The sequence below is a fragment of the Oryctolagus cuniculus genome, chromosome 10 (genome assembly GCF_964237555.1).
Source record: "Oryctolagus cuniculus chromosome 10, mOryCun1.1, whole genome shotgun sequence".
Taxonomy (NCBI): domain Eukaryota; kingdom Metazoa; phylum Chordata; class Mammalia; order Lagomorpha; family Leporidae; genus Oryctolagus; species Oryctolagus cuniculus.
Genome location: NC_091441.1, coordinates 101,349,183 through 101,376,371, shown reverse-complemented (window position 1 = coordinate 101,376,371; position 27,189 = coordinate 101,349,183). Strand labels below are relative to the sequence as shown.

At 48.5% G+C, this 27,189-nt stretch overlaps 1 protein-coding gene across 4 annotated transcripts in view; it reads right to left on the bottom strand.

Moving 5' to 3' along the window:
- The window catches only part of SCAP (SREBF chaperone), a 78,042-nt gene extending 63,936 nt beyond the window's left edge, over positions 1 to 14,106 (bottom strand). The window contains exon 1 of one of the 4 annotated variants that reach the window (XM_008260548.4): positions 14,000 to 14,106. The gene's annotated coding sequence lies outside the window, so the exon portion shown is untranslated. Of the gene's footprint in view, positions 1 to 13,536; positions 13,655 to 13,847 lie in introns of those variants that run through there. The other 3 variants (XM_051852511.1, XM_008260547.4, XM_002713346.5) reach the window with 3 other exon arrangements.
- Between the last annotated feature and the right edge of the window lie 13,083 nt (positions 14,107 to 27,189).

Here is a 27,189-nt window from a genome sequence, read left to right as displayed (position 1 = left end):
CTGTAACTCTCCCTTTGAAATAAATAAAAAGAAATCTTAAAATAAAAAGAAATTAAACACATAAAAAGTAGAAATTCCTTAATTGGAAGACTCAATATATTTAAATGTAAACCAATCTACAGGTTTAATAAAATTCCTAACAAAATTCCAACTACATTTTTTGCAGAAATAGAAGTCTATCCTAAAATTCACATGGACCCCAAACAGCCAAAACAAAAACTAAGCTTAAGGCACACTTCCTGTTTTCAAAATACTACACAGCTGCAGTAAATCAAAACACCATAGTACTGGAATAAGGACAATTATATGGAGCAACAGAATAGAAAATCCAGAAATAAACCTTCACAAATACAACCAACTGATTTTTTTTCAAAGTTGCCAAGACCATTCAATGTAAAAAGGACAGTTTCTTCAACAAATACTACTGAAAAACTAGGTGGTATGCAACAAAGTGAAATTTGATCCTTAACATACACACACAAGTTAACTCAATATGGGCCAAAGAAACAAGAAGAGCTCAAACTATACAGTCCATAGAACTCCTGAGTGAAAGCCTTCATGATGCTGGATTTGGCATGGATTCCTTGGATATGACATCAGAAGCACAGGCAACAAAAGAACAAAACAGACAAATCGGACTTCATAAAAATTAACATCTTTGCGCACCAAAGGGCACTCTCAAGAGTGCAAACACACACACACACACACACAAAAAAAAAAAAAAAACACAGGAGAAAATATTTGCAAATTACCTAACACGCACTTAAAATCCATAATATAAAAAGAACTCCCAACAACTGAACAAAATCAAACTAATTCAGAAATGAATAAAGGACTTGAACGGGCATTTCTCTAAAGGTATACAAATGGTCAATACACAGAGGGCTCATCTGGGGAAGCATGGCCAACTTCTCCAAGAGAATCCCCTCTCTGATCCCTATCCTGGTAGGGATCAGCACGGTGGCTGGAGTGGCAGGAGTTGCTACAGGCACAACAGGGGCACTATCAGCAAACAACATGTATACTGGCCTCTCCTCCGAACTGGCTGGTCTTAACACCCAGATAGCAGCCTCCCTCTTCACTCTCCAAAAATCCGATCTACTCTTTGGCTGCAGTTGTTCTCCAAAACGGATGAGTGTTGGACATGCTAACTGCCGCTCAGGGAGGTATCTGTGCCATGCTCCAGGAAGAGTGTTGTTTCTGGGTCAATCAGACTGGACAGGTACAAACCCAAATTCATACTTTCCTGGACAAAGCCAAACAGCTCCAGGACCAGGCCAAGCAGAGCTGGGATTTCTGGCCTGACATCTGGTCATGGAAATCCTGGATATTTCCTCTCCTTGGCCCTATAACTTCTGTAATCTTGCTGCTTCTCTTTGGACCATGTGTTTTTAATGCCCTTGTTCATTTTATCTCCAACAGAATAAAAGCTGTCGAACTTCAAATGGTCATCAGACAAGGCTTCAGCCCATTCCATTGGACAACCTGAGCAGCCCTCTGGACCAAGCAGGACAGTCTTTCCAAGGCCACTGTTGCACACCATAGGACAGATAGCAAGAAGAAATATCGATATCCATCTGTCAGCTATGAAGTAGCTACAGAAGCTGGAACTCCATCCATTTATCCCAAAAAGAATTATGGGTATTCCTCTTGAAGTGGGAATATTAGCTAGGAAGTCAGAAATGAGCTTATGTGTGTGTGACAAAGGCTTAAGGCATTGACATCCAAGTCCAGCATCCGCATCTCCAAGTCATCCCAATAACCTTTCAGGTGCAGCCCAGTATCTGCACTTCAAACGTCCTGCCCCTTCTACCAGGCTTCCCCCTGTCTGATAACTTCAGGGGGGAAACTCAGAAAGGAATTTTTCATATTTACACCCAAAAAGTCCTTTGTTCCAGGAGGAGAAGAGGCAGGAAGGCAAGACCCATCCCCTTAAAAACCCCACAACCGGACTGTGTGCTCAGCCCTCTGCCTCTCTGCTGAGCTGCCTGCCTGGCCTGCCCAAGTGTATTCTCTCCACTCAACCATGTATCCTCGCTCTCCCCTAGTCTGAGCAACTGGGCACTCTCTCTCAGGTCCTGTCTGGAAAGGTGCCCATCCGTTCTTATGGATCTCCCCACCCTAATAAACCTTGCTATGTTGCTTTCAAAAAAAAAAAAAAAATGGTCAATACATTTGAAAAGGTGTTCAACAGGGCCAGCACTGTAGCAGGTAAAGCTGCTACCTGCGGCACTAGCATCCATTCAAATCCTAGCTGCTTCTCTTCCAATCTAGCTCTCTGCTTATGGCCTGGAAAGCAGTAGAAGATGCACTGCACCTGCATGGGAGACCCAGAAGAAGCTCCTGGCTTCAGATTGGGGCTGTTGTGGCCATCTGGCGAGTGAACCAGCATATGGAAGATTTCTATCTACGTCTCTCCCTCTGTCTATAACTCTGCCTCTCAAATAAATAAATAAATCTGTAGGGGCCAGCGCTGTGGCCTAGCAGGTAAAGCTGCCACCTGCAGTACAGGCATCCCATATGGACACCAGTCTGTGTCCCAGCTGCTCCACTTCTGATCCAGCTCCCTGCTATGGCCTGAGAAGGCAGCAGAAGATGGTCCAAGGCCAGCGCCGTGGCTCAATAGGCTAATCCTCTGCCTGCGGCGCCAGCACACCGGGTTCTACTCCCGATCGGGGTGCCAGATTCTGTCCCGGTTGCCCCTCTTCCAGGCCAGCTCTCTGCTGTGGCCTGGGAGTGCAGTGGAGGATGGCCCAGGTGCTTGGGCCCTGCACCCCATGGGAGACCAGGAGAAGTACCTGGCTCCTGCCATCGGATCAGCGCGGTGCACCGGCCGCGGCGGCCATTGGAGGGTGAACCAACAGCAAAACGAAGACCTTTCTCTCTGTCTTTCTCTCTCACTGTCCACTCTGCCTGTCAAAAAAAAAAAAAAAAAAAAAAAAAAAAAAAAAAAAAGATGGTCCAAGTCCTTGGGCCCCTGTACCTGCATGGGAAGACCCGGAGGCAGCTCCTGGCTCCTGGCTTCAGATCGGCACAGCCCTGGCTACTGCTGATGGTCTGGGAAAGCAGAGAAAGATGGCCCAACTCCTTGGGCCTCTGCACCCACATGGGATATCTGGAGAATCTCCTGGCTTCAGATTGGCACAGATCTGGCTGTTGCAGCCAACTGGGGAGTGAACCAGCAGATCAAAGGCCTCTCTCTCTGCCTCTCTTTCTCTCTGTAACTCCGACTTTCAAATAAATATTTTAAAAATAATAAATAAATAAATAAATCTTTGAAAAAAAGATGCTCAATGAACATTACTAGTCATTAGGAAAATGCAAATCAAAACCATGAGATACTACTTCATACCCATACAAAACAAAACATAACAAAACAAAATGTTCCTGAGAAGACAAATCAGCACTCTTTAAAAAATAATTTACTTATTTGAAAGGCAGAAATACAGAGAGAGGGAGAGGGGGAGGGGGGGAGAGGGAGGGAGGGGGGGGGGAGAGAGAGAGAGAGAGAGAGAGAGGTCTTCCATCTGCTGGTTAACTCCCCAGATGGCCCTACTGGCCAGGGTTGGGTCAGGCCAAAGCCAGCAGCTTCTTCTGGGTCTCCCATGTGGGTGCAGGGACCCAAGTACTTGGACTATCTTCTGCTGCTTTCCTAGGCACATTAACAGGGAGCTAGATTGGAAGGGAGCAGCCAGGACTTGAACTGGTGTCTATACGGGATAATGGTGCTGCAGGCCACAATCTAACCTGCTATGCCACAGCACCAGAACCCAGACTGTCACTCTGGTGCATTACTGATGAGAATATAAAATGGTACGGACACTATGAAAAAGTTTGGCAATTCCTCAAAAAGTTAAACATACAATTGTTACATATTCCAGCAATTCCTCTAAGTTTAAATCCAAAAAAATTGAATGCAGGAATTTGAACAGATAGCTGTACACCCATGCTCATGACAGCATTATTCCCAACAGGAAGAAGGTGGAACCAGCCCAGATGTTCACTGACAGATGAACAGATAAACAAAAGTGGAATGAAGGTATGCCAACTTTGTGGAAAATGGAATTAGGAGGTAAGTATATTTTGGTGCAAAAAATGTTCAAATATATGCATATGCAGAGTCTTCAAAAGTTCACTGAAAATACATATTATGGAATACCATGCATGGATTTCAAAATGTTTGCACTGGGGGCCAGCGCTGTGGCACAGTGGGTTAGTGTCCTGGCCTGAAGCGCCAGCATCCCATATGGGTGCCTGTTCGAGACCTGGCTGGTCCTCTTCTGATTCAGCTCTCTGCTATGGCCTGGGAAGGCAGTAGAAGATGGCCCAAGTGCTTGGGCCCCTGCACCCAGGTGAGAGTCACGGAAGAAGCTCCTGGCTCCAGATCGGCACAGCTCCGGCTGTTGCGGCCAACTGGAGAGTGAACCATCGGATCGAAGACCTCTCTCTCTCTCTCTCTCTCTGCCTCTCTTCTCTCTGTGTAACTCTGACTTTCAAATAAATTTTTTAAAAAAGTATGCACAACAAACTTTTTTATTTTTTTCATGGCAATGTGTTACTAATACAAAGACAACAGATACAATGTAGTTCACAGATACTAAGCTCCCTCCCTTGCCAAACTTACCTTTTAATTCAATTTTCCCACAAATTTTTGAAGTACCTTCTATTCACAACAGAGCATTTCTCAGCCTGAAAAGGAATGAAACTGCTGCATTCTAAGATATGGATGAAAACATTTTTATGTTAGGCAAAACAAATCGGACACAAAAGGACAAATACAGTGAGAGTCTTCTCCTAGGAGGTCCTCAGTCTCAGCGAATTCATAGAGAGTAGAATAGAGAGTGCCAAGGGCTAGGGGGTGGAGAAATGCGGAGTTGTTTAATGGCCACAGAGTTTGAAATGATGAAAAAGTTTTGGAAATGGACAGTGATGATGGCTGCACAACATTGTGAATATATTTAATGTCACTGAACAGTGCACTTAAAATGGTTAAAACAGTAAGTTTCATGCTGTGCATATTCTTCCACAATTCAAAAACAATCACCAAATAACTGAAAAAGGAAAAATAAAGAGTAGGATACAGAGGAAACAGAATGTCTCTGAGGGTCCAGGGCTGTGGTGCAGAGGGTTGAGCCCCTGTCTACAGCATTGACATCCCATATGGGCACCAGTTTGAGTCCGGCTGCCCTACTTCTGATCCAGCTCCCTGTTAATGTGCCTGGGAAAAGCAGCAGAGGATGGCCTAAGTGTTTGGGCCCCTGAACCCATGTGGGAGATCGGGATGAAGCTCTTGGTTCCTGGGTTCAGCCTGGTGCAGCTTGGCCACTGCGGCCATCTGGAGAATGAACTAGCACTTGGAAGACCTCTCTTTTGTCTCTCCCTCTTAACTCTGACTTTCAAATGGATGAATAAATCTTTAAAAAAAAAGTCCCTGAGTTGATGAGCAAATGACAGGTGTAATCTTGTGATTGGTACACAAAGGCTTATGCACTCCAACTTGTGTATATTTGAATTGCATTATAGTAGCCATTAATAAACAGGAAATCCTTTTTATTTTTTAGTTTTTAAAAAAGATTTACTTATTTATTTAACAGTCTGAGCTACAGTTAGAGAGGGAGAGACAGAGAGGTCTTCCATCTGCTGGTTTACTCTCCAAATAGCCGCAATGGCCAGGGATGGGCCAGGCCAAAGCACGAGCCAGGAGTGTCATCTGGGTCTCACATGTGGGTAGCAGGGGCCCACGTACTTCGACCATCTTACACTTATTTTCCAAAGCCATTAGCAGGGAACTGGATACAAAGTGGGTCAGCCTCGACACAAATCTGCACCCATAGAGGATACCAGCATCGCAGGTGGCTGCTTAACCCACTGTACCACAACACTGACCCCAAAAGTTTTTTAAAATGTGCAAAGCTTTTTAAAAATTTATTATCTTACAAAATTTAGCAAGAATGAGTAAACAGGAAGAGACAGAGGATGGCCAGGCTCAGGGGGATTCAACCAAATAAAAATAAAAGGAGTTGGCCAGCATTGTGGCAAAGCACGTAAAGCTGCCACCCATAATACCAGTATCCAATATGGGCACCAGTTTGCGTCCCAGCTGCACCACTTCCAATCTAACTGCCTACTAATGGCCTGAGAAAAGCAGCAGAGGATGGTCCAAGTGACTGGGCCCTTGCTACCCATGTGAGAGAACTGGAGGAAGTTTCTGGCTCCTGGCTTCAGCCTAGTCCAGCCCCAGCCATTGTGGCCATCTGTCCTTCTCTCTGTAACTCTTCCTTTCAAATAAATAGTTAAAAAAAAAAAAAGAAACAAAAATTTGGCTACAAAAATATAACCATAATAATGTTTAGAGATGTGTATCTGCAAAGGTACCTTTGTACCTCCTGTAGACAACTCTTCCACACAAAAGGCCTAAGAAATGATTGAAAGAATGTAAAGTTAGGATTGTTGAAGAGGACTAATTTTGTAACATTTGAGGAAAAAAAATTAAAACCTGGCACCTGAAGGGGGAAAAAAAATGTTTAGAATAGGAAGAAAACTTGTTGCAAATCTTATGGTAAAACCTCAGACAATGTACAGAATACCTGGTCATTAAAAACCACACTATAATCCAGAAGTGAAGTTAACACAGAAAGATAAGCCAGAGAACCCTGGACATGAACCAACTCGGAGCTTCCCTGTGACCAAGGAATAGAGGGAAACATCATTCACATGGTTCATAGTATACTTCAGACAAAATCAAATCACTGGCTTAGAATAAGCTCAGCCACGCTAGCATTCTAGGCGCCTGACTTGAAGGAAATGTCTCAGCCTCAGGAATTCCTTGGGAGCTTCTTATAAAAACTACAATACAGGGGCAGCCGCTGTGGCCTGGTGGGATACACCATACACAGTGGGATGCTGGCTCATGTCCCGGCAGCTCCTCTTCCAATCCAGCTCTCTGCTATGGCCTGGGAAGGCACTGGAAGACGACCCAGGTCCTTGGGCCCCTGCACCCGCGTTGGAGGCCCAAAAGAAGCTCCTGGCTCCTGGCTTTGGATTGGCTCAGCTCTAGCCACTGTGACCATTTTGGGAGTGAACTAGCGGATGGAAGACCTTTCTCTCTGTCTCGCCCTCTCTCTGTCTGTAACTCTACCTCTCAAATAAATAAAATCTTCAAAAAAAAAAAAAAAAATGCTATACAAGTTGATGAGACCGTGCAAAGTGGCTAGAGTAAAACCTACCAGAAGAGGGGCTAGAATTTCTCTACTTCTTCAACATCTGGCTTCACAAAGACAAAACACCACGTGTCTGCATCGGGTGCAACTGAAGCATCTTCCAGCAGAGCTCCCGGGATGTTCCTTCTGACTGCTGCACTCAGGACAGTCTGCCTAAGTCAAGATCACTCTGGTAACACAAAACAAATCCAACACTCTTTGCTGCCTGCTAAAGGTAGGTCTTTTTAAAATATTTTTTTAAAAAATTAAGATTTACTTATTTATTTGAAAGGCAGAGTTAGAGAGACAGAGGGAGAGACAAGAGAGAGATCTTCCATCCGTTGGTTCACACCCTACATGGCCGCAAACAGCCAGAGCTGGGCTGCTGATCTGAAGCCAGGAGCTTCTTCTGGGTCTCCCACATCAGTGCAGAGGCCCGAGTACTTGGGTCATCTTTTGTGTTTTCCCAGGCATGTTAGCAGGGCGCTGGATCAGAAGTGGAGCAGCCAGAACTCAAACTGGTGCCCATATACGATGCCAGCACTGCAGACAGTGGTTTTACCTGCTACGCCAAAGTGCCAGGCCCTAAAAATATATTCGTAAGGCAGAGTAACTGAGAGGAACACACACACAGAAACAGAGAAACACACACACAGTTATCTTCCTTCCATCTACTGGTTCACTCCCCAAATGCCTACAACAGCCAGAGTTGGGCCAGGCCAGACAGGAGCCCAGAACTCTGATCTGGGGCCCGCATGTGAGTGGTAGGGACTCAAGTACTTGAGCAATCTTCAGTTGTTATCCAGGTGCATTAGCAGGCAGCTAGATCAGAAGTGAAGGATCCAGGACTCTGATATGGCATAACATCCTAACCCACCTGTGCCCCAACACTAGCCCCTAAAGACAGGTCTTGATTTTTCTAATAGTCACTGTCACTGGGAGGGTCACACATGCATGTCACTGGAAAACTCAACCAAGGTTCAAACCTGAGAGAAGGGACCTGCTCACAACATGGAGATGAGTGGGCATGCACCTGACTTGTCAGAGGGAAAAAGGGCTGGACGGATGAGCATGGGACAGATCAGGAGAGCGGGGAGCTACTGACCAGAGACACGGAGACCTGTGTGACAGGACAGTTTTCTGAAAGGTGAAACCCAAGCCCACAGCCAAATGCTACAAATATGGTACAGCAAAGCTGCTCAAAGGAGAAACTTATTGGACAACATAAACAATATTTTGTTTTTAAAAATATTGCTGAATGTGCTCGCTTCAGCAGCACACATACTAAAAATATTGCTGAAGAGGGTCGGTACGTACTATGGTGTGGTTGGCAAAGCCACCACCTGCAGTGCCAGCGTCCCACATGGGGTGCCAGTTTGAGTCTCGGCTGCTCCACTTCCAATCCACTCTTTTTATGGCCTGGGAAGGCAGTGGAGGCCCAAGTGCTTGGGCCCCGGCACCCACATGGGAGACCTGGAGCAAGCTCCTAGCTCCTGACTTTGGATCAGCCCAGCTCTGCCTGTTGCAGCCATCTGGGGAGTGAACCAGCAGAAGGAAGACCTTTCTCTCTGTCTCTCCCTCTGCCTTTCTGTAACTCTGCCTTTCAAATAAATAAATAAATCTTTTTTAAAAAATGTTGATGAAAAGCAGGCATTTGGCTGTGCAGCTAAGGCCAGCTGGGGTGCCAACATCCCATAATAGAGTGCTTGGATTCAGGACCTGGCTCTGCTCCTGATTCCAGGACGCTGGGAGGCAGCAGGTCAAGTAGCTGGGTCCCTGCCACCCATGTGGAGGTCCTAGATCGAGTCCCTGGCTCCCTGCTTTAGCCTGGCCATTGTGGGTATCTGAGGACTGAATCAGAGAATGAGCGCGCTCTCTCTCTCTCTTTGAGGAGGAAAGAAAAAAGGTTACTGCCGAGTAGTTTCTCATATGAAAAGAAGTTCACAGTAAAATATAGAAAATGGATACAAAATAGTATGATCCCATTATACAGAAAGTAAATGAGAAGCCAGCTGTTACCAATGGGGTTACAGATAATTGAAACTTCAGGGTTTTTTTTTTATTTTTTTAGCTTCCTATTTTCTTCCACGTGGAAGACTTGTATTAAAAAAAAAAAAAAAAAAAAAAAACAAGCAAACTAATTCTGTAAGAAGTTTAGAAACATGAGATGGCAGGAAAAAATGGAAATAGCACTATAACTGAGAACGCAACATTAATTACGCCGTCATCCAAAAGAAGGAAACTAGCTAAAAACAAAACTCAATTATGTACTTGGCAGAGCTATACTATAAAACTGATTGATGCTGATAGGATTCAGCAGGAAACGTGCTGTAAGCACTGGCATCACGCTCTGGCTTAACTGCATTTGTATGGAGCGCTCACAGCCTGCTCTCCAGGCCAGCAGCAGCTGCTGCTGCTCTTGGAAATCTGAAATTCACACTTCTTGTCAGACCTCTCACCTACACACAATCAGTGTCTAAGGGTGGGAGTAAAACAAACCACCCAGGTGATTTTGATTCACGCTGAAGTTTGAGAACCACTGATCCAGCGAATGGTGTCTCCCAAGTAAAAAGAGCTTATCTATTTAGGAATGTCTCCTGCTCAAAACCAGTCTGCTATTTTAATTCAAACTCCAGAACAAAACCTAACCTATTCAATTGTGAAATGATAAGCTGGAAAATGATAGATATTTTTAATTAAGTAGAATTCTGGAACTGCTCATTTTGAGATAATGTATCAACAGCTGCAGTGGAATGAACTGAAAAAAGCTAAGAGTGGTGCATAAAAATAACAAGGAATTAATGTATCAGAATTTCAATATTTAGAAGATTTGAAAATACTCTGGGAAAACCGTATATGCAACTATCACAACTACTGGATTTGTGTGAATGATTATCTGAGTCCTCTGGCCTCCAATTAACATGCTTACAACAGGAAGGGTCCAGCAAGGGACATTGTGGCACAGTGTGTTAACCTAACAGTGACAGTCTCTGCTGCTCCATTTCTTTTTTATTTTTTTATTTTTTTTTATTTTTTGACAGGCAGAGTGGACAGTGAGAGAGAGAGACAGAGAGAAAGGTCTTCCTTTGTCGTTGGTTCACCCTCCAATGGCCGCCGCGGCCGGCGCGCTGCGGCCAGCGCACCACGCTGATCCGATGGCAGGAGCAGGGTACTTCCTCCTGGTCTCCCATGGGGTGCAGGGCCCAAGCACTTGGGCCATCCTCCACTGCCTTCCCGGGCCACAGCAGAGAGCTGGACTGGAAGAGGGGCAGCCGGGACAGAATCCAGCGCCCCGACCGGGACTAGAACCCGGTGTGCCGGCGCCACAGGCGGAGGATTAGCCTAGTGAGCCGCGGCGCCGGCCTCTGCTGCTCCATTTCTGATCCAGCTCCCCACCACTGCACCTGGGAAGGCAACAGTGAGGGTCCAACTGCCTGGGCCCCTACACTTGGGTGGGCGATCTGGATAGAGTTCCAGCCTCCTGGCTTCAGCCTGGCCCAGCCCTGACTGTTGTGAGCATTTGGTTAAAGAACCAGCAGATGGAATCTCCCTCTCCCCCTAGTTTGTGGTCTCTCCCTCCCAAATAATAAATATATATATTTTTTTAAATAAAGAACTGGGGGATGATGCTGTGGGTGTAGCGAGTAAAGCTGCCACCTGCAGTGCTGGCATTCCATATGGGTCCTAGCTGTTTCACTTCTGATCCAGCTCCCCCAAGTGCTGGAAAACAGTGGAGTATGGTCTAAGTCCTGGGGCCCCTGCACCCACGCGAGAGACCTGGAAAAGCTCCTGGTTCCTGGCTTCGGATGGCCCAGCTCCCACAGCTGCAACAATTTGGGGAGTGTGAACCAGTAGATGGAAGATCTCTCTCTCTGCCTCTTCCTCTCTGTAACTCTGCCTTTCGAATAAATAAATAAATCTTTTTCAAAAAAAATAAATAAATAAAAAGGAGGTCCAAACAAAGCTTAACTTCTAAGGGTCCAGCACTGTGGCACAGTAGACTAAGTCTCTGCCTGTGGTGCCGGCATCCCATATGGGTGCCGGTTCATGTCCCAGCTGCTCCACTTCCAATCCAGCTCTCTGCTATGGCCTGGGAAAGCAGCGGAAGATGGTCTAAGTGCTTGGACCCCTGCACCCACGTGAGAGACCCAGAGGAATCTCTTGGCTCCTGGCTTTGGATCAACACAGCTGCGGCCGTTGCGGCCATTTTGGGAATAAACCAGCAGGTGGGAGACCTTTCTCTCTGTCTCTCCCTGTCTAACTCTACCTCTCAAATAAATAAAATCTTTAAAAAAAAAAAAGTTTAAATTTCTAATCTTGTCTAAGAGGCTATATAGTCTCTATAGGTTTAAATTTAAGGCTGGTGTCATATTTGACAGACTATTGATATAAGACCTTCTTTCATATTTGTGACTGCAATTTTACAAACAATTTGTAATTGGTATTAATATGAAATACCTTTCTTCCTGATTAAGTGTAATTACAAGTGCAATTACTTCTGCTGAGGAACAAACAGATACACAACACTTTGTGTATCTTATGCTTTCAGAAAATGCTAAATATCAAAGCCAATGTTCTTCAATGTTTTAATCAATTCCAACAACAAAAGTTAAAAGCACACTCACTCAGTATGTGTTTATATATAAAGTATATAGGTGTGCTGTGATAATAGAATGTACACTGTAAACTACATAATGTAAAATTTAAAAGGCTGAGATACAAATGAAGACCAGTTTTAATATCCACCACCACCCCCCCACACACACACACAGACATGCATTCCTAATGCTTGCACACCTCTGGTCTCCACTACAAAGGTCAATCCAGCAACCCCACAAGATTCTTCAGTGACCCTGACCTACTGAGTTCCACTATCTGTGACACTGGCTTCCTCCATCACCCACTGCCTTCTTCATCTGCCAGTGGAGCAATGGAGACGATTGAGCCAGCGGGTGCAAAAACCGCATAAAGGCACGGACTCTTGTCAGATCAACCTAGGTTTGCCCAGGGGCTCTGCCTCTAACTCACTGGGTGACGACCCAGGGCCAGGAAGGTAAATCTCTACATCTCCAGTATAAAACGGGTGACAGTGACATCACCTCATCTGATAGTGCAGATCAAGTGAAACACACCAATACTGGAGCACCCAGCACAGCACCTGCCAGCACAAACTTAGTAATTATGACCCAGAACGATGACTTCAGTTGGCAGAAGTCGGCCCTGAACCTTGCCTCCTTAGCCAACTCAGGAAGGTAGCTAGTTGCAAATGGAAGCAACTCAGGAGGCAGAGCCTGGCAGATCTGGTTTGAAGGCCTGATTCACATTTACAAGTAGGGCGACCCTGGGAGCCCCGTTTCTCCAGGAATCCGCTCACCCGCCAGTGGCAGTGATGACACAAACCATACAAGAGTACGTGTGCACGGAGGCCCACAGCATGGCTCTCTCGACACGCTCACGTATGACCTCAGACAAGCCAAAACTGTGCACCTCTATTTTCTAGTCATCAACCAGGAGTAAACTTTTTACCACCCTCCTGACAGCAAACTAACCTAAAGGCGGGGTGGGGGTGGGGGCTTAACCAGCGATTATAAAATACATGAGGCCTCTGGGAAGGTGCACAAGAGATTTCACACACCAGATCAATTCCTAAGCCATGAAAACCAACTCTTTCAACTTCACAGCCAAAAGAACGAAGGTGGAGATAGTCTTTAGAGACTTTCACAGCACGTTCCCAGTGGGAAGGCTGCAAATGCTTGGAACACCTAAAATCTAACCGGGATGAACACGCAGGAAGGAAGATCCAGTCTCCAGTCAGGCGTCACTCGGGAGCACGCACGGAGCAGACGCCTTCGACGCCCACCGCCCGGTAAGAGCGTCCATCACCAGCACAGCACCGGGGAGGACGCTGGACAACCAGACGCCGCAAGGGAAGGCACACACAGCTAACGCCAGAGGAAGCCTCTTCTGCGCCCCCACACAGGCCCAGGAAGGGAGTCCTTAACGGCCCGGCCCTGACGGTCACCCCCACCCGGAGGCGGAGGCGGCAGCAGCGCCAGCGCCCCCGGGGGACTCGCCGCCCCTGCAGCCCCGCCATCTGCACAACCCTCCGGGCGCAGCGCGGACACGGGCGCTACCGTCACTCTAAGCCCAGGGGCGCCCGAGGCACTAAACCCCCCTGCAAGTAAACACAAGCCGCGGCAGTGAGCAAAGTTTAGGTCCGAGCGGCGCACACAACGGAAAGCCGAGCTGCGCGGCGGTGCCGTGCCCGCATCCCCCCAGGGGCAGCGGTGCGCCTCACTCTCTCCCCGGCCCCCGGGAACGCCCAGACTGTACGCACAGCACGTTCTAGAACCGACAGCGGCCCGGGGCGGCTGGACCACGGAGCGCGACCCCCTCCTCGGCGGCGGCCCCAGGGACCCGGAGGTGGACGGGGGCGGGGGCGGGGGCGCGGCCGGGTGGGGGTGGGAACGAGCCGGCCCTGCCCGGCCCCTCGCGGGACTGCGGGCTCCCAGGCCCGCCCGCACCACTGCTGGACAGCGCCCACGCCCGCGCGCCCCGCACGCCGGCTGCCGCCACCCGGAACTCCCGGGTCCGCGCGGCTGGAGGCCCGAGCCGGGGCCCGCGTCGCGAGGACGCGCGCGGCGGTACCTGTGGCGGCGGCGGCTCCTGGTCGGCGGCGGTGGCGACGGGGCGCGACGTGCGCTCTCCTAGCCCGCGGTCTGGTGCGTGGCGCTCCCCTGGTCTCTCCCGGCCGCCCGGCGCCCGCGCAGCCCGCTGCCCCTTCACCTCTCACCTCCTACCTTTCCCCTCTCGCCCGGCCTCTCTCCACACGCGCTTCCAGCGGCGTGCGCAGCCGCAGTCGCGCCCCGCCCGCTGCTCCCGCTCGCCCTCTGGCGGCTATGTGGGCGCACTGCGACGCCGGGGGAGGGCCCAGGGTGCGCTCCGGAGGTTGTGACAGCGCGCTCGGGAGAGCGGTCAGAACGCGCAACAAGATGCCGGCGTCCCTGAGAGGCGGCGGAGAGACGCGAGCCAGGCGGGTCGAAGGAACTGCCTCGGCTTCCTGACTGATCACCGGCACTGAAAGCGGCTCCTGAAAGACAGTTCGGAGCGAGCCGGAGGACACGGGCCCATGTTTGTTAAGCACACAATGCGAGAAGGGTCTGGGGCGACCCCGACGTGTGGTCGGGGTCCTCTCCAGGCGGGAGGATCGTGGGCGATCAGGTTTGTGCCGTTGGGTGACCGGCTTTGAACCGTTTTCTCCGTGCCACGGCCACACTGGATGTTTACTGTGTTGCGTCCCCATCCCAGGCCCCCGTTGGACCCAGCTCTCGGAGTGTAGCGGAAAGTGCCAATGCTCAGAGGCGACTTTCCCTGCCTACCATGCTACTGTCACAGTGAAATCAAACTCAAGTGGGGTCCGCTGGCCTTGGCCTAAAGCATCAGGACTGCACCCAATGTTCAGCATTGGCTATTGGCTTATGGTGGAATCTTTCATTCCATTGCCAAAAGAACTGTCTTGTTTGTACTTAACAGAAGCAACAGGTGCAGCTGTTAGCAGCACTTGGGATCTGGGCCTCCTACACAGTGCTTTCACGTACTGTGGCACAAGTCCCACCTCCAAGGCATCCTTTTTTTTCCCCGGCACATTAGCGGGGAGCTGGATGGGAAATGGAGCTGCTGGGACTCGAACTGGCACCCAAATGGGATGCTGGCGCTGGTGACAGCGGTTTGACCTGGTGAGCATCGGTCCACCCAGAGAATAAAGTGAAATCAGAGGACTCCTGACCTCTAGGCCCTCTGGACCAAAGTCTTCTCTCCAGAGAGGGTCACGAGCCTGTCTTTTAGCAAACTACAAGACAGGGAGTAGGAAGACTGTCTTGGGAACTGCTGTCACTCTCCTTCCTTACATACAGAAAAGCTGAGAGCCATACGGGGAATACCCGTGTGCCCTAGAAGCTACAGCTGCAGATGCGTTGCTTAATATCTTGCATTTATCTAAAACATCTTTGCCTTTATTCACCTGTCCATTTCTCTTTTTAAATTTATTTAAAAATCGAGAGACAGACAGACATCCATCATCTGTCTGCTGACTCACTGCTCAATGGCCAGAACAGCCGAGGCAGGCTGGGCTGAAGTCAGGAGTCAGGAACTCCCTCAGGACCTCCCAAGTATTGGAGACTTCACCTGCTGCCATCCACGGTGTGCACTGGCAGGAAGCTGACCTGGAAGCAGAGCTGGGACTCGGACCCAGGCACTTTAACATGGGGTGCAGTGTACCAAGCGCCGCGTTCACGGCAGTGCTGAATGCCCTCCCCAGTCCATCTTACTGTAGATGCATTTCCAGGTAAGCTGCAGATACCCAATGTTAGTTTTCACTAAATAGGGGCTGATGTTTGAAAGGAAAGGCTACCACCAGACACACCAAACACCAGAGTCAGGGAAAAGGTTTATTGTCCCCGTGCAGAAGAGAACAGCAGCCTGTGCTAGAACAGTTCCTACCTGGCTTTGCAGAGGGAGGGAAGTGGGAGCAGCAAATCCCAGAGTGGTAGCGGTGGAGCCGATGCTTGTGATTGGGCCGTTTGTTCACCTGACTTCTAATAAGCCAGGCTGGGCTTAGGAAGACGATACCATTTTACTAACAATGTTATGGTATAGTGGGTAAAGCCACTGCCTACGATGCTGGCATGTCCTGGCTGCTCCACTTCCAATTCAGCTCCCTGCTAATGGCCTGGGAAAAGCAGCAGAAGATGGCACAAGGTTTTGGGCCCCTGCCACCCACGTAGGAGACCCTGATGAAGCTCCTGGCTCCTAGATTCAGCCTGAAACAGTGGATGGAAGCTCTCTCTCTTTCTCCCTCTAACTCTGCCTTTCAAATAAATAAATCTTAAAAAAAAAAAATTCTCAGTACTAGACCTTCTACCCTGGGCCCATTCTCAAACCTCCTCTCATCTAATCCTCAGAACAATCATGAAAAGTAGAGGCTGAGTTTACTTTAAAAGACAGAAGCCTGGGGCTGGCGCTGTGGTGCAGTGGGTTAACTCCCTGGCCTGAAGCACCAGCATCCCATATGGGCACCGGTTCGAGACCCAGCTGCTCCACTTCCAATCCAGCTCTCTGCTATGGCCTGGGAAAGCAGTAGAAGATGGCCCAAGTCCTTGGGTCCCTGCATCCACATGGGAGATCCGGAAGAAGCTCCTGGCTCCCAGCTTTGGATTGGCGCAGCTCCGGCTGTTGCAGCCAATTGGGGAGTGAACCAGCGGACAGAAGACCTCTCTCTCTCTCTCTCTGCCTCTCCTCACTCTGTGTAACTCTGACTTTCAAATAAATAAATAAATCTTAAAAAAAAAAAAAGACAGAAGCCTGGGCTGGCTCTGTGGCATAGTGGGTAAAGCCACCATCTGCTGCACCAGCATCCCATATGGATGCCAGTTCAAGTCCCGACTGTTCCAGTTCCGATCCAGCTGTTAATGTGCCTAGGAAAGCAGTAGAGGACAACCCAAGTGCTTGGACCCTGCATTCTCGTGGGAGACCTGGAAGAAGCTCCTGGCTCCTGGCTTCCAATCGACCCAGCTCAGGCCATTGCTGCCATCTGGGGAGTGAAGCAGTGGATGGAAGATCTCTCTGTCTCTCCCCAGGACTTCACCACAACGTGGGAAACCACTGCTCGGGATGCCCACATCTCATGCTGGAATGCCCACTTAAGTCCTGGTTCTCTGCCTCCTATCCAGCTTCCTGCTAATGGGCCAGGAAGGCTGCTGCTGACAACCCAAGTATGTGGGGTTTTGCCACTCACATGGGAGACCTGGATGGAGTTCCTGGTTCCTGGCTTCTACCTGACCCAGCTCTGCCAGGACATCTGGAGAGTGAACCAGTGGAAAGGAGGTATCTTTGTTTCTCTCTTCCACCTTTAAAATAAATAAATCTTTAAAAAAAGAAAAGATCAAAAAAAGAAAGAAAGAAAGAAAGAAACCTTCCTCTAGAGGTAAGATCTGCCCCAGAGTCTCTGGGACCCAAGGTTCTAAGTCGCAGTGCACCCCCCAGCTGCCTCAGCCTGTCACACACAGAGAAGGGTGTTTCTTAATGACATGGGTTTGTCTTTGCAATAGCTTGCCTAAGGACCACGCTCACCATGAACTAAGCATTAGTGATAGCAGCTGGCAACATGATAAAGTAGAAAAGGCTGCATTTGGGCCTTTCTGCATTGTGACATGAGCAGCAGCTCTGTGGCTGGGAGAATTAACCTCAGGATCCAAGATGCAACACTTTTTCACAAAAAGTATATTTGAAAGGCAGAATGAGAGGGAGAGACAGACAAAAAGTATATTTGAAGGCAGAATGAGAGGGAGAGACAGAGGGAAAGACCTTGTATCTGCTGGTTCACTCCTGGGAATCAAAGCCAGGAGTTCAGAGCTTCCTGTGGGTCTCCCATGTGGGTGGCAGAGACTCAACTACTTGTGCCACCATCTGCTGCCTCCCAGGGGCACTAGAAGGAAGCTGGATCAGAAGCAGGGGTGAGAGTTGAACCCAGGCACTCTGATACCTGGGTCCCAGGTAGTGAACTAACCCACTGTGCCACACCTGCCTTTGATATTCATCCACTGTTTTTTTACCTACCAAGCTCCCCCATGTGTCAGATACAAGAATTCTTGCAGTAGAGAAGCTGTCTTTATGAAGCATTTCAACAATTTTTACAGGCAACCTAAGGGTTATTACAGAGGTCACACCAATGACCAACTGTAGATAGCTGGGTTCTTGCCAGAGGCAGGCTTTGCATTATTAGCTGATTATAGTCCTGTATCATATCTTCCTTCTGATGGCCACTGGAGGCAGATAAGATAAACCCCTCTTCAAGGATGTGAAAACTGTGGCATGCAGAGCTTCAGCAACTTGTCTGAGGCCACACAGGCAGCATGACATGTTGAGCCAGCCAACCCCAAAGTTTCCAAACTTTTGTCACTGAGTGCTATGAGGGGAAAGCAGTTGGTTAGCAGGAATCACAAAGAGGATACTATTTGAGTACGGCCTTGCTGGGTCAATGTTTACCAGAGGAGACAGCAGCAGCAGCTAATGCTTAAACCATGTTCAACGCCTACTTTGCTATCACTACTTATTGATCCCCAAAACCTTAAAAGCTCCATGGAACAGATTCTGCCACTTCCCACTTTGTAGATAAAGCAACAGGCCTAGCAGTTAAATAACTTGAGTAAAGTCATTATACTTGGTTATTTCATTGTTCCTTTCCCTGTAAGTGGATCAAACACACACTTCTGTCCATTGTCAAGTGGCAGTGTTGTCTCCCCGGAGGGTGAGTGGACTTTAGCCATGTGTCTAACTTGGCTGATAGAGTATGCATGAACATGACCCATATCAGCTCTAGCAGAAGCTTAAAGAGCCATTGCTAGAGGCCAGCATTGTGGTACATCCTTTTTTTTTTTTTAAGATTTATTTTATTTATTTGAAAGACAGAGTTACAACAAGAGGTAGAGACAGAGAGAGATCTGCTGGTTCACTCCCCAAATGGCAGAACCGGCACCCATAAGGGATGCTGACACTGCAGGCCAGGGCTTTAACCTGCTGCGCCACAGCACTGCCCCTAGGTACATACTTTTTTTTTTTTTTTTTTTTTTTTTTTTTTTTTTTTTTGACAGGCATAATTACACAGAGAAAGAGACAGAGAGAAAGGTCTTCCTTCCATTGGTTCACCTCCCAAATGGCCACCACAGCCGGCATGCTGCGCCAATCCAAAGCCAGGAGCCAGGTGCTTCCTCCTGGTCTCCCATGGGGTGCAGGGCCCAAGCACTTGGGCCATCCTCCACTGCCTTCCTGGGCCACAGCAGAGGGCTGGACTGGAAGAGGAGCAACTGGGACAGAAATGACGCCCCAACCAGGACTACCTGGAATACCGGCGCCACAGGCGGAGGATTAGCCTAGTGAGCCACGGCACAGGCCGGTACATCCATTTTTTTAAGCTGCCATCTATGACACTGGTAACCCATAGGAGTGCTGGTTCAAGTCCAGGTTGCTCCACCCTGATCCAGCTCCCTGCTCGTGTACCCAGAAAAGCAGCGGAAGATGGCCCAAGTACTTAGGCTCCTGCTACCCACATGGGAAACCTGTATGAAGTTCTTGACTCCTGGCTTCAGCCTGACCAGTCCCAGCCATCGCGGCCATTTGGAGAGTGCACCAGCGGATGGAAGATCTCCCTGTCTCACCCTCTGTCTCTGTAACTCTGCCTTTCAAATAAATAAATAAATACATCTTAATATTATTGATGATAGCTATTGCTTGTGTAGCTGAATGTTTTCTTTCCCTCAGCCAGAACACAGTCCCATGTTGGCACTTTTTCTTTGGCCTGGGTCTCACAATGGGAAACCACAAGGACCACATATGTTTGTTGTGCTAAGCCACTGAAACTTGGGGGCTTAAAAAAAAAAAATACTTATTGGCCGGCGCCGTGGCTCACTAGGCTAATCCTCCGCCTTGCGGCACCGGCACACCGGGTTCTAGTCCCGGTCAGGGTGCTGGATTCTGTCCCGGTTGCCCCTCTTCCAGGCCAGCTCTCTGCTGTGGCCAGGGAGTGCAGTGGAGGATGGCCCAGGTGCTTGGGCCCTGCACCCCATGGGAGACCAGGATAAGTACCTGGCTCCTGCCATCAGATCAGCGCGGTGCGCTGGCCGCAGCACGCCGGCCACGGCGGCCATTGGAGGGTGAATCAACGGCTAAAGGAAGACCTTTCTCTCTGTCTCTCTCTCTCACTGTCCACTCTTCCTGTCAAAAAAATAAAAAAAAAATACTTATTTATTTGAAAGGCAGGGTTACAGGGACAGAGAGAGATCATCTATCCCCTGGTTGACTCCCCAAATAGCTGCAATAGCCAGGCTTGGGCCATACTGAAGCCAGGACCCTAGAACTCCTTCTAGAGCTCCAAGTGGGTGGCAGGTGCCCAGGTGAACCATCTTCTACTTCTTTCCCAGGTGCATTAGCAGGGAGCTGGCCTGGAAGTGGAGCAGCCAGGAACCAGTGCCTACATGGGAAGCTGATGCAGAAGGTGGAGGCTTAACCCACTGCACCTCAACACTGGCCCCAGGCTACTTTTATGTTTTAATATTTATTTATTTACTTGAGAAGCAGAGTGACAGAGAATGGAGAAGACACACAGAGAGATCCTCCATCTGCTGACTCATTCCCTAAAGCCAGCAAAAGCCACGACTGGGCCAGGCCAATGCCAGGAGCCAAGAACTCCATTTGAGTCTCCCATGTAGGTGGCCCAGGTACTTGGGTCAACATCCACTGCCTTCCCAAAAGCATTAGTTAGCAGGAAGCTGGATCAGAAGCAGAGTAGCCAGGACTGGAATGGGCACTGATATTGGGATGCCGACATCTCCAGCAGAGGCTTAACTCCCTGCACTACACCACCAGCCCCAGTGTTTGTTGCTAGAGTGAAGCTCCATGGTGTGTGACACTTCAGCTGGTAAATGGCAGAGTCAGGATCGTAATATTGGCAGGCATGATTTGAATATTATAGCATTTATTCATTTTGGGGGCCAGTGTTGTGACACAGAGGGTTAAACTTCTGCCTGCCATGCTGGCATCCCATATGGGTGCCCATTTGAGTCCCAGTTGCTTCTGATCCAGGTCCTGCTAATGCACTTGGGAAAGCAGCATAAGATGGCCCAAGTCCTTGGGCTCCTGCATGCACGTGGAGACTCAGATGGAGTTCCAGATTCCTGGTGCGCCTGGCCAAGCCAAAGGTATTGCAGCCATTTGGGAAGTGAACCAGATGAAGATCTCTTTCTCCAACTTTAAAATAAATAAACCTTTTTAAAAATGTACTCATTTTAAGTGTGTATTTGAATGATTTTTAGTAAATGTATACTGCAACCATCATTACAATCTGATTTTTTATTTATTTATTTGACAGGTAGAGTTATAGACAGTGAGAGAGAGAGACAGAGAAAAAGGTCTTCCTTCCGTTGGTTCACTCCCCAAATGGCCGCCACGGCCCGCGCTGCGCCCATCCGAAGCCAGGATCCAGGTGCTTCTTCCAAGTCTCCCATGAAGGTGCAGGGGCCCAAGTACTTGGGCCATCCTCCACTGCCCTCCCGGGCCACAGCAGAGAGCTGGACTGGAAGAGGAGCAACTGGGACCAGAACCTGGTGCCCATATGGGATGCCAGCACCACAGGCGGAAGATTAACCTAGTGCGCCACAGCGCCGGCCCACAATCTAATTTATTTTAATCATTTTAATAACCCTAATGGAGAAAACCTAATGTAGTCACTTCCCATTCTCACTCAATCCCACATAAATACTAAACTATTGTCCATCTATAGATTTGCTTTTTTCTTAATTTAAAAAAAAATAATTATTTGAAAGAGTTAGAGGGAAAAGGAGAGGCAGAGAGAGGTCTTCCATCCACTGGTTCATTCCCCAAATGACCACAAAGGCTAGGGCTGGGCAAGGCTGAAACCAGGGTCCTTGAACCCCATCTATGGAAGGCAGGGGTCCAAGCACTTGTGCCATCTTCCACTGTCCTCTCAGACACACTGCAGGGTGTTGCATCAGAAGCACAGTAGCTGGAACTTGAACTAGTGTTGGTGTTGCAGGTAGTGGGTTAACCCCGTGTCACAATGCTGGTCCCTAATTTCTTTTTTAGACATCTGATATAAACGAACAATGTGATATATGGTCTTTAGTTAATCTGGCATGTTTCTGAGGTTCAGCCATGTTGTAGAGTGTATCAACATGTCATTCCATTCTAAAATTTATTTATTTATTTGAAAGGCAGAGCAACAAAGAGGGAGAGAGGGGGAGGGAGACAGAGAGAGATCTTCCATCCACTGGTAGCAGGGGCCCAAGCACTTGGGCTATCTTCCACTGCCATCCCAGGCACATTAACAGGGGAACAGCTGAAACAAAAAATATGGGATGTCAGTGTTGCAAGTGGTAGCTTAACCTGCTGTGCCATGACACCAGCCCTTGTCATTCCTTTACTGCTGATCAATATTCCATCATGCAGACACATTTTTATCATCAGTTGCTGGACATTTTGTGGTTTTTACTTTTTGGCTGTTATAATGAGCACTGCTATGAACCTTCACATACAACTGTTTGTGCAGATATCTGTTTTCACTTGTCTTGGTAGATATCTAGGAATTGAGTGGGCCACACAGTAAATCAATGTTTAAAATTTAAGAAACTGTCAGGGCCAGTGCTGTGGCCTGGGAAAGCAGTGGGAGATGGCCCAAGTCCTTGGGCCCCTGTACCCCCGTGGGAGACCCAGAAGAAGCTCCTGGCTCCTGGCTTCGGATTGGCCCAGCTCTGGCTGTTGCGGCCACCTGGGGAGTGAACCAGTGGATGGAAGACCTTTCTCTCTGTCTCTCCCTTTCACTGTCTGTAATTCTACCTCTCAATAAGTAAAATCTTTAAAAAAATAAGTATTATAAAAATGTTTCCTATTTCCTTAAAACCAGTTCCAATGAATAACTTCTTGAGACTCCCATTTAACAAATGTTAATATGCTGACGAGAGCTACCCAAGGGAGGCTGGCACTGTGGTGCAGGGGGTTAAACCGCAGCCTACGAGGCTGCCATCCCATATTGGAAGGCAGGTTCGAGCCCCAGCTGCTCTTCTTCTGATCTAGCTTCCTGCTACTGTGCCTGAGAAGGCAGCAGATGATGGCTGCAGTACTTGGTGGCCCTGCCATCCATGTGGGAGATCGAGATGGAGTTTCTGGCAGCTGGCTTTGCTTGGTCCATCCCTGGCCGTTGCAGCCATTTGGGGAGTGAATCAGCAGATGGAAGATCTCTTTCTCTGTATCTTTGACACTCTGCCTTTCCAATGCACAGCAAAAAAAATTTTAAGTAGCCAAGGAAAAGAATAAGCAAGGCTAGTATCATTATCTGCAAAGTTATCAATATATTAAAATCTCAACCAGAAAATTATTAGAGGTAATAGTTAAGAAACAAACTGTAGGATGGGGGTGGGAGTTGTGGCAAAGCAGGCTAAGCTGCCACCTTTAATGCCAGTATCCCACATGAGTGTCGATTCCTGTCCATCTCCTCCACTGCCGATCCAGCTCTATGCCAATGCATCTGGGAAGGAAGTGGAGGATGGCCTGAGTAGTTGGGCCCCTGTCCATGTGAGACCCCCAGGTAAAGTTTCAAGCTCCTGGCTTTGGCCTGGTCCAGCCCTGGCCATTGCAGTCATTTGGGGAGTGAACCAGCAAATGGAAGATCTCTCTCTCTCCCCCCTCCACCCACCCTCCGCCTCTGCCTTTCAAATAATTCATTTAAAAACCCTGTATGATGAGTTACAAATCTTAGAAAGTCAACTGAACTTATATATGTCAGATTCCACAGAAAAATCAACAGAAACAGATCATTCTTTTTCCAAAGACAAAAAGTACTTAAGAGAGTACTAAACTATTCACTAGGTTTTGTTTTGTTTTTTTTTTTTTTTTTTGACAGGCAGAGTGGACAGTGAGAGAGAGAGACAGAGAGAAAGGTCTTCCTTTGCCGTTGGTTCACCCTCCAATGGCCGCCACAGCCAGCGTGCTGCGGCCAGCGCACCGCACTGATCCGATGGCAGGAGCCAGGTACTTATCCTGGTCTCCCATGGGGTGCAGGGCCCAAGCACCTGGGCCATCCTCCACTGCACTCCCTGGCCACAGCAGAGAGCTGGCCTGGAAGAGGGGCAACCGGGACAGAATCCGGCGCCCCGACCGGGACTAGAACCTGGTGTGCTGGCGCCGCAAGGTGGAGGATTAGCCTAGTGAGCCGCGGCGCCGGCCTATTCACTAGTTTTTGTAATAAAATCATACAACCACAATTCTTAAAATGAGAAAATCCCATAAGTACTTCATACAGCTCCACAAAGTGATGATGAGGTTCACCTGTTTCCATTAGTGGCAAAACATCCTTTAAATATTCTCAACAGGGGCTAGCATTGTGGGTTGAGCTGCTGCCTGTGACCCTGTCATCCCATATGGGCGCCAGTTTGAAACCTGGCTATTCCACTTCTGATCCAGTTCTCTGTTAATGCACCTGGGAAAGCAGCTGAAGATGGCCCACTTGCTTAGGCTCCTGCACCCATGTAGGAGACCTGGAAGAAGCACTGGGTTCCTGGCTTCAGCCTGGCATAGCACCCAGTCATTGTAGCCATTTGGGAAGTGAACCAGTGGACGGAAGACCTGTCTCTCTGTCTTTCCCTCTCTATAAATCTGCCTCTCAAAAAAAAAAAAAAAAAAAAAAAAAAAAAAAAAAAAAAAACCTTGACAGAATACACACACTAGAAAGGCTCCAAATTTAGAACTTCATATATCGGGGCCAGCACTGTGGTGTAGCAGGTAAAACCGCCAACTGCAGTGCCGGCATCCCATATGGGCACTGGTTTATGTCCCAGCTGCTACACTTCCGATCCAACTCTCTGCTATGGCCTAGGAAGGCAGTACAAGATGGTCCAAGTCTTGGGCCCCTGCACCCACGTGGGAAACCCGGAAGAAACTCCTGGCTCCTGGCTTCAGATCAGCACAGCTCCAGCTGTTGTGGCCAATTGGAGAGTGAACCAGCGGATGGAAGACCTCTCTCTCTCTCTCTCTCTCTCTCTCTCTGCCTCTCCTTCTCTCTCTGTGTAACTTTTTTTTAAGATTTATTTATTTGAAAGAGTTACAGAGAGAGGCAGAGACAGAGAGAGGCCTTCCATCTGCTGGTCCACTCCCCAGATGGCTCCAACAGCTGGAGCTGTGCCAATCCAAAGCCAGGAGCCAGGAGCTTCTTCCAGGGCTCCCACATGGACTCAGGGGCCCAAGAACTTGGGCCATCTTCCACTGCTTCCCCAGGCCATAGCAGAGAGCTGGTCGGAACAGGAGCAGCCAGAACTAGAACCAATGTCCATGTGGGATGCCGGCGTTTCAGGCCAGGGCACTAACTCGCTGCGCCACAGTGCCTGCCCCATCTGGCTTTCGAATAAATAAAATACATCTTAAAAAAAAAAAAAAAGCAGAACATAGGAGAAAGGGTATTATCTAATTTATTTAGTTATTAGCATGGAAATAGGTTGCCATACTGCAACAAACTCAAAATGAGCTAAAGTGCTAAGTATGTATTTTTTTCCTACTTTACTTTTTTATTCTGCCCATCAATGAGCTAGAAAACAGGGAGAGGTGCAGGGGTAGCAATCAGCCCATCCCACTTTCTCTCAGACAAGATCTCCAAGACCCAGGAGAAAAGGCTGGAATGCAGTTCCGTGGACTTAACTTGCTTCTGGGCCTTTTCCAGAGCCTTTCTGTCCAGCTGTTGCTGGCCAACGATGACAGAGCACCCACGACAGCACCTGCGAATTTCCAGGGCAAGTACTGCACCGCCACAGCTCAGCAGCAGCGTCTGACCCCACCCCTTGCAGATGAGCTGCATGTGATCTTCCCCACAAACCTGCGGACCCACACTCAGGGGTGTTAGCCGGGAGACTGCAACAGGGAGTACCATCACAGACTCTTCTGCCAGCTCCTGTGGTGCAGGGAGCCTCCGTGTAGCACCAGCAGAGGGGTGGCACTGGGGGAGGCCAGACCGCCCCACCCCACCCCACAGGCCTGGTCATACCTGTGGAAGAAGGACCTGCTCGACTGGCCTCGCGCCTCAGCCAGGGAGCACAGGTGGCACATCCGCTGCAGCCCTCCAGGTTCCAGGCCAGGGCAGTGACTCTTTCTGGCTGGCCTCATGGTCCAGAGAAGCCTGGAGGCATCTGCTGACGAGGCCTGCGGGGCCCTGGAAGGAGCACACCCTGGCCTGGGACCGGCTCACCTTGGCCTCTGCCCACGGTGCTGCTGAGCTGGTTTAAAAATGTGCTTTACAGTAGAAGATAAAATACCAACTTCAATACAAACTTCATTCCAGCATGCACACACAAAAAATAATTTCTAAGTCCCAAAGATGTAAGATATCATTGGAGATAAGACTGGAACACCCCAAGGTCTTGTTCAAATCACACTGCCTCCATAAATTCTTTCCCAACTGCTCCAACTCAAGAAAAAAATAAAGGGGAAACTGCTGTCCCCTGTGAACATGAGCCTCACGTCACCCGAACTGTTTCCACGGCCCTCCCCATTTCTCCATGCCGCACAGCACTGATGTTCCTACTCTGCACCCCCAGTAAGACTGCAGCAGATGGCTTTACGGTTGTTTTCATCTTAATAACCCCTTAAAGAAAACTGACATTCTAAAACTAATTCTTGAACTGACAATCTGAATACAAAACAAATGATCCTGAAAAAATATGTTCACAAAAGCATCCATGAATGTATAAAAGTATCCATGAATAAAGACAAAGGTAAACTACTACTTTCTAAAATATTACTGAGAATGCATCAAGTTGACACTAGGTTTTAACTGACACCAGCAAGAGTGAGGAGGAGCAGATTCTGCACACCTGGGAAAACACAACCGTGTGCCAGGCATTAAAGGTCCATTTTCACACAACTCTGCCCCACTATTAAATTAATAAAAAATAAGCTAAACCCAAAGTGGGTGGAGGAAAACCTACAAATCATGAACTAAGTGACTCCGCTGTTTTGAGGAGTAGCCTGCTAACACCTGGGGTCAGATCCCGCTGTCACCCAGTGAGCCCACTTCGGGGAGCAGGTGCTACGACTTCAGCACCCCTCCCTTTTCATGGGCCTCTTCCCTGCTTCACCTGTAGCACTGACCCTGACCTCACCCTCCGCTACCTTTCAATTCTGTTGACTCTCCATCCCTCCACAATATCAGTTCTCTGAGCTCCATGAGTGACCTGATCCATCAACATAAGGAAGCAACAGCTGCTTATCCCCGACTCCCAAATAGGTAGCGCAGATAAAATTCACAACAGTATAACTGTTAACTATGAAAACCAGAGGCCACCTGAAGAACTAAGAAAATGAGAATTTGACACCATAAAATGCTGAACAGAGATAAAACCACAAAATTTAGTGAAAACATTTATAAAGTGACTAAGTA